Source organism: Schistocerca nitens, chromosome 3 (assembly GCF_023898315.1).
Source record: "Schistocerca nitens isolate TAMUIC-IGC-003100 chromosome 3, iqSchNite1.1, whole genome shotgun sequence".
Taxonomy (NCBI): domain Eukaryota; kingdom Metazoa; phylum Arthropoda; class Insecta; order Orthoptera; family Acrididae; genus Schistocerca; species Schistocerca nitens.
In genome coordinates this window covers 762,332,764-762,341,156 of record NC_064616.1, presented here as the reverse complement: position 1 = coordinate 762,341,156, position 8,393 = coordinate 762,332,764, and positions in this window count along the sequence as shown.

Below are 8,393 nucleotides of genomic sequence, written 5' to 3'. Positions count from 1 at the left end.
CATTTTGGGATCCAAAAATACTCCTAAAACTGCGTGGAATGTCACTAAATGTGATAGACACCAATGTAAAAAAGATAATACGATTCCCATTGACTGTAATACATTAAATGACTGTGTTCTAAATTGTACAGGCTCTCGTCACTCAAGAAGTAACAACAGCTCAATTGCTGAGACATTTCTACCTCAGACAAAAATTATAACTACATTCTTGTAGTCTAAATACTCCCCACAATATTAGTACAGCAATTAGTAAACTTAGCAATTACGAAACAGTGGACTTTTATAGCATTAGTAATTTTACTGAAAAGAGCATAGGAAGTGAACTTGCTATATATTGCCAACAGAATTGTGACACGATATTTTTCCTGGAGCTCTTGAAATCAGCTTTACTCTCTCGATGTTTAAGAAAGGCGAAAGACATCTACTAGTAACTACAGATCAGATTCAGTTGTCCCAAACGAATATGAAATAGCAGAAACCTCTATTCACAAACAAGTATATGACTATTTTGAAAATAACATTTATTGATTGGAAGCCAGTTTGGATTTAGATCAAATCTGTCAACAGTAAAAGCTGTATGAATTCTGTCAGATGCTAAATATGATGGTGTTGAGAAGGGGCGAAGTACTTGTGCTACACTTATAGACTTGAGCAAAATATTTGACTCAGTGTCACATGAGACTATAATAATACAGTTAGCTTACCGTGTCATAAGAGATAAGTGACTAAGTATATTTAGAACCTTTCTATCTGACGCTACAGCAAGTATGTGCAAAAATAAAAACTACTTACATGTTTAGGTTAAACCTTTTTTATTTTTCGACATAGTCTCATTTTAGACTTATACACTTCGTCCAACACTGTACTAATTTGTTGACCCCTTACGAATAATAGGACTTGTCCAAGTCTGCAAAATAGCTATAAGTTGCTGCAATCACCTCCTCGTTTGAATAAAATTTTTGTCCCGCCAGCCATTTCTGCAAATTGGGGAACAAATAGTAGTCTGAGGGAGCCAAGTCAGGAGAATAGGGGGTATGTGAAACATGTCGGAATCCTATTTCCGTTAATTTTGCGCCCACAACTGCTGAGGTGTGTGCTGGTGCATTATTGTGATGGAAGAGGACTTTTTTGCGGTCCAGTCGCTGACGTTTTCTTACAGCTCGGTTTTCAAACGGTCCAATAACGATGAATAATATGCACCGGTAATAGTTTTACCCTTTTCCAGATAGTCGATGACGATTATCCCTTGCGAATCCCAAATGATAGTTGTCATAACCTTTCCGGCCAAAGGAATGGTCTTCGCCTTTTTTGTGCAGGTTCTTCCTTGGTAATCCATTGTCTAGATTGTTGTTTGGTCTCAGGAGTACAGTAATATATCCCTGTTTCATCCCACAATGACGAAACGATGCTTAAAGTCCTGCGGATTCTTCCTGAACAACTGCAAACCATCCTTGCAACACTTACCACGATTCCGTTTTTGTTCAAGCGTGAGCAAACGCTGAACCCACCTTGCGGGTAGCTTTCTCATGTCTAAATGTTTATGCAAAATTTTATGTATCCATTCATTCGAGATGCCCACAGCACTAGCAGTCTCAGGCACCTTAACTCTTCTGTCATCCATCACCGTATCATAGATTTCATCAATGATTTCTGGAGTCATAATCTCCACAGGGGGTCCAGAACGTTCATCATCACTTGTGCCCATATGGCCACTCCGAAATTTTTAAAAACACTTATAAACTGTTATAATCGAAGGTGCAAAAAATGGCTCTGGCACTATGGGACTTAACTTCTGAGGCCATCAGTCCCCTAGAACTTAGAACTACTTAAACCTAACTAACCTAAGGACATAAGACACTTCCATGCCTGAGGCAGGATTCGAACCTGCGACCATAGCGGTCGCTCGGTTCTAGACTGTAGCGCCTAGAACCGCTCGGTCACCCCGGCCGGCTCGAAGGTGCAGAGTCACTGTAATGTTTATCAAGCTTCTCTTTCGTCTCCTGAGTCGTTTTACCTTTCATTAAGTAATGTTTAATCACCACACGAAATTCTATTTCGTCCATTTTTTGACTATCACTCGACTTCCTTAAATCACACGAATGACAAACACAAAGAAATAGACCAATATGGCTGAAACTTGGTGTGCGTTCTTTCCAAAGATGCTACCTAAAAAACATGACCACGATATGCACCAGTGGTGCCATTTCTCGGATTTTGCACGGACTTTTCAAACGCCACTCGTATATACGAATAATCAGACATCAGATTTGTTGAAAATCAAATGGAGAATTGGACAGGGAACGGTTATTGAAATCTTTCTCTTTATTGTTTATAAAATGATTTTTTACGTCTGTTAGTTAGTTTTTCCGTAGATCATATTCATGATAATCGTTATCATGTGAGATGTGCCAATGGAACAACTACACTCCTGGAAATTGAAATAAGAACACCGTGAATTCATTGTCCCAGGAAGGGGAAACTTTATTGACACATTCCTGGGGTCAGATACATAACATGATCACACTGACAGAACCACAGGCACATAGACACAGGCAACAGAGCATGCACAATGTCGGCACTAGTACAGTGTATATCCACCTTTCGCAGCAATGCCGGCTGCTATTCTCCCATGGAGACGATCGTAGAGATGCTGGATGTAGTCCTGTGGAACGGCTTGCCATGCCATTTCCACCTGGCGCCTCAGTTGGACCAGCGTTCGTGCTGGACGTGCAGACCGCGTGAGACGACGCTTCATCCAGTCCCAAACATGCTCAATGGGGGACAGATCCGGAGATCTTGCTGGCCAGGGTAGTTGACTTACACCTTCTAGAGCACGTTGGGTGGCACGGGATACATGCGGACGTGCATTGTCCTGTTGGAACAGCAAGTTCCCTTGCCGGTCTAGGAATGGTAGAACGATGGGTTCGATGACGGTTTGGATGTACCGTGCACTATTCAGTGTCCCCTCGACGATCACCAGTGGTGTACGGCCAGTGTAGGAGATCGCTCCCCACACCATGATGCCGGGTGTTGGCCCTGTGTGCCTCGGTCGTATGCAGTCCTGATTGTGGCGCTCACCTGCACGGCGCCAAACACGCATACGACCATCATTGGCACCAAGGCAGAAGCGACTCTCATCGCTGAAGACGACACGTCTCCATTCGTCCCTCCATTCACGCCTGTCGCGACACCACTGGAGGCGGGCTGCACGATGTTGGGGCGTGAGCGGAAGACGGCCTAACGGTGTGCGGGACCGTAGCCCAGCTTCATGGAGACGGTTGCGAATGGTCCTCGCCGATACCCCAGGAGCAACAGTATCCCTAATTTGCTGGGAAGTGGCGGTGCGGTCCCCTACGGCACTGCGTAGGATCCTACGGTCTTGGCGTGCATCCGTGCGTCGCTGCGGTCCGGTCCCAGGTCGACGTGCACGTGCACCTTCCGCCGACCACTGGCGACAACATCGATGTACTGTAGAGACCTCACGCCCCACGTGTTGAGCAATTCGGCGGTACGTCCACCCGGCCTCCCGCATGCCCACTATACGCCCTCGCTCAAAGTCCGTCAACTGCACATACGGTTCACGTCCACTCTGTCGCGGCATGCTACCAGTGTTAAAGACTGCGATGGAGCTCCGTATGCCACGGCAAACTGGCTGACACTGACGGCGGCGGTGCACAAATGCTGCGCAGCTAGCGCCATTCGACGGCCAACACCGCGGTTCCTGGTGTGTCCGCTGTGCCGTGCGTGTGATCATTGCTTGTACAGCCCTCTCGCAGTGTGCGGAGCAAGTATGGTGGGTCTGACACACCGGTGTCAATGTGTTCTTTTTGCAATTTACTGTTTTTTTCTTAAGAAATGACGAGTTGATGATCATTGCTGGGACTTCTGTTGTTGATTGTTCTTTTTCTGCAGGTGATGCTACATCCGTGGGTTTCTTCTTTCCTTTGGTCAATACAAAATCGTTCATTCACACAGGAAGCACTGTTTTCCTGTTCCCCACTGCACTTATTCTTGCATTCAGAGTTTTTCTTCTGTATTTGGCTTCCCTGATACTTGTTCAACTGCTATTGTTGAATTTTCCTTGGTTTCTGATTTGAAGATTTCATTACTTAATCCTTCTTCTTCTGCAGCAGATCTTCGATTTTGATTTGGTTTCTTCATTTCTATTACAATAATCACAGTTCAGAGTATTATTCTGAGATAAATTTTGGGTGGCTGTTTTGTTTTGTTCCGCTCACTGATCAGCTCTGCTTTCAATCAGTTATACATCAGATGTGGCGCATGCCTTGTATAGTCATTTGCGCTGAGGAAGGTGTTTATGTCAGTCGTTATAACATCATCTTGCTCAGCTGCTGCTTTTATTATTTCACTGTTTAATCTGTAAATTGATTTGTTTTTGTTTAGTGTGTCGTGTTTGTATAGGATTGTACTCAATATTAATTTCATCTAAACTGTGTTGTGTATTACGGTTTTTCTTCAGTGTAGCTATCGTTTGTTCCAGCAAGCACTACTACACTGCCAGTTTTACTATAATGTTTATTGTGTTCGGTAAAGTTTTCTATAACTTTGGAAAAATGTGTACCTGGTATTAAAAACGAGGTTACAGAGTAATTTTTTCCAGCATATTATTCAGAAGCTTTCTGCACTGCCTACCATGACTGCCACTTCGTAAAAGAACTTCCTGTCAGAAGTTTTTTTTCATCTTGCTTAAATGAATTTGCTTCGTTTGACTTTCTACATGTGTTCTTATATTGTACAGCATTTAGAGATCGATTTTCTTCAAGTGGGTGTCCTAGCTGTTTCAGACTGGTGTACTTGTTCTTGAACCATTCGTTTTCTGATCAGATGTTATTCTGTAATTTTGACCTGTTCGTCTGAATTTTTACAAGGTTGTGCCAATGGTTGTGACCGTCTGTCTGACGGAAACCATCTTCCAAAACAACTGAGTCACTACTGAGTCTAGTAATTAAAGCTTTCAGAAGTAATATCTCTTCCTTCATTCGCTTTATATTCTGCTTTTCTATGTAATTTCCCTCTACAGTAACAAACTGGGTCTTTTATGTGTGCTGTTGTTTTTAGGCTCAATCCTGATCGTATGTGATACTGAGTATACATCTAACTTGAACTGTTTTCTGACCACATATTACTGTACTTCATATATCTTTATTATAATATATCTGCCTGCAGCGTCATTATAATTTGTGTACACACAGATTGAAGTGGCGAATGAAAATTTGTTCCAAGGCCAGGATTCAAACCCAGGTCTCCTGAAATCTTTGAAGAAATATGCCCCAGATATTATAAGAAACATTACAAGTGTAGCCCCCATCCTAAACCAGGAAATTTAAAAGACTGGTACATGTCACAAATAAATAAAAAGAATCTTGATGTTCCTGTATTGTGTAAAGCAGATATGTATAAATACAAGATAATAAAAAGCATTGCAGATCTGCAGTCAGGACATCAAAATTTAGAGGCCAATGATGGACACATCCTCAATTTTTTAAATAAATGTTAAGCAGCATGGGCAGTCATAAAAACTGAAATGAATTGTCAAAAGAAAAATTACAGTATTTCATTTGCTCCTGATACACTAAACAAATATTTGCCAATTTTATATGAGAAACCAACATAAAGGATGACATGAGCATGAATTAAAGGAAAGGCTTTGATACAGTGTCCCACACTATCCTAATAAAAAATCCTAATCAGAAAACTACAGTGCTATGGAATAGGAGAGAAAGCTCTCGTCCTACTGCAGTAATACCTAAGCAATAGAAAACAGCCAGCGTGTTGAATACCCAAAAATCATATCCTTTACCTCTTTAAGAAAGAGTGCCGCAGAGCTCTTGCGTCCTTCCTGTTTATTATATATATACGAGGGTAAGTCAATTATTATCCGCAATTTAGTTATATTTATGTTTATTTTGGTAGTACTGTCGTTCTGCATTGATGACGCATGCTTTGTTTATTTGTTGTTATATCTTTGCTATTTTCAAGCTGCTAGGTTAGTTTCGTTATCGCTGCCATGCTGTTAATCAGCTCCGCTGTGTATTTGCACCAAAGAAGAGCAACGTTCTGTGATCCTTTTTTGTGTTTGGAAGGTGTATCAGGGGGTGTCTACGAGTGGATTGAAAAATTCCGAAATGGTTGTTCAAGTGTTACGCACGATGATGGAGCCGGGCGACCGTTTACCGCCATAATTGAAGGAACCATTGAGCGTTCATGTGAAATGATTCTCTTCGACAGACGATTAACTATTGACAAAGTGGCACATCATCTGTAAATTAGTCACAGTTTTGCCAACGAAATCATCCACAACAGACTTTGGTTTCACAAAGTTTGTGCAAGATGGGCCCCAAAACAACTCACACAGTTTCATATGAGCAAACTCGCTTGGACATCTACAAAAAACATTTGGATCGCTATGGTAACGAAGGGGAGAACTTCTTAGACAGGATCATTACTGCTGACGAAACATGGATCGATCATTACGAGCCGGAGAGTAAACGGCAGAGTATGGAATGGAAACATCCAAATTCTCCGTGCAAGAAAAAGTTCAAGACCCAACCATCAGCAGGAAAACTGATGCTTACGGTTTTTTGTGATTCAGTACTGGATCATTATGGGAAAGGGGCACAACAATAAACAGTGTACAATACAGTGAGATGCTTACTGCCCGGCTAAAGCCTGCAATTCGAAGCAAAAGCCTAGGATTGCTGTAGTAATGTGTTGCGTTGTTGCACGGCAGTGCCCGTCCACATACTGCTGCCCACACTGCTGAAACGCTCCAGAAACTCTAATTTGATGTACTGGGTCATCCTCCATATAGTCCAGATCTTGCCCCTTCTGACTATCACTTGTTTGGTCCACTCAAACAAGCATTAAGGGGCCATCGATTTGCCTCAGAAGAAGTAATGAAAGAAGTGGTGCATTCCTGGCTTGCAGCTCAAGTGCGTTGAAATGCAAGGAGACTATATCGAAAAATGATGTTCTTGTAAGTTTCCTAATTGATTACAATAAAATTATATAACTACTTTGCGGATAATAATTGAATTACCATCGTAAATGGTCCGAAGCTGTACAATATGCAGACGACACCAAATTAATTGCTCAGAATACCAACATGAATGAGTTACAACTATGCTGAAATAGCAGTAGATAGATGTACCTCCTGGTTTGAGGTTAACACATTACACATAAACAGTAGCAAGACAGGAAACATTGTATTTAATACGGATGCCCTCAATAATGAGAATAAATCAGTGAAACTTCTTGGATTCCGTAACTATCAAAGTCAAAGCTGGGATACACATACAGACAAGTTATGCTCTAGACCTGCATGTGTGATTTACCTGTTGTATAAGCCAAGAGGCCATGTAAGTGAAACTCTGCTGCTGTATGCATGCTTTGCTTTTTTAATTCCCATCTAACATATGCAATTTCGCTATGTGGAGACTCGCCTGGTGCTAAGACAGCATTTCAATTCCAAAAAAGGCCATCCGCTGCATTTTGGGACTCATATTATGAGAATCTTGTAGACACTACTTCAGGGAAATGAATATTAAGACAGTGCCTAGTTTACATATTTATAGTCGCCTAGTATACACCAAAGAAAACCTGAATAATTGTCTTTCGGATGTCAATACATCGTCATAACAGTAGACATAGACATGCAACTGACAAGTCGCATACCAGACTAGCAAAGGTCCAACAGCTGCAAACATCTTGATCTAACATGTTTCAACAAACCCTAAAAATGCCCATTATTGCCCCATAATATATTTAAAAGCGAAATAAAAAAGTGAGTAAAAAGTTGAGCCTCTTACACAATGAACGAATTTGAAGCATGTACAATAGATTACTTAAGAGTTTTGAGATGGGAGTATACAAAATGATAAATTGTAATAGTTTATGAAGCTAACACTGTGACATGTTGATTTTGTGTGCTATATTCTGTAAGGCTCCACAGAGATAAGGTTTATGATTATTATAATTATTTACAGATTACATAAGTACAAGGCCATTCATGTGATACACTGCTTCATTGTGTCATACTCTGTTACGTTCGCAAAAAGTGGTCAGTTTGTATAGCAAACTACTTTCCTGAAGTACTTACTCACATAATAGCTTCCTTGTAACGTAATTAGATCACGATCCGTGTAAAATCAGTGTAATTTTGTAGTTGTATGCGTACAGACACATTCAAAGGTGGATAATTATTATATTCTAAATATTCTGTTCTATCCTATTGTGCCACTAGGCAGACGTAGTAACCACTACGCCATTTGGCATAATGGCTTTGCACAACTGCACGGACTACACTAGCACGCCTCCCTCCTCAGCCCAAATTCTAATTCACGCCTCAGCCCACTGGTATTTCCCCTTAACTC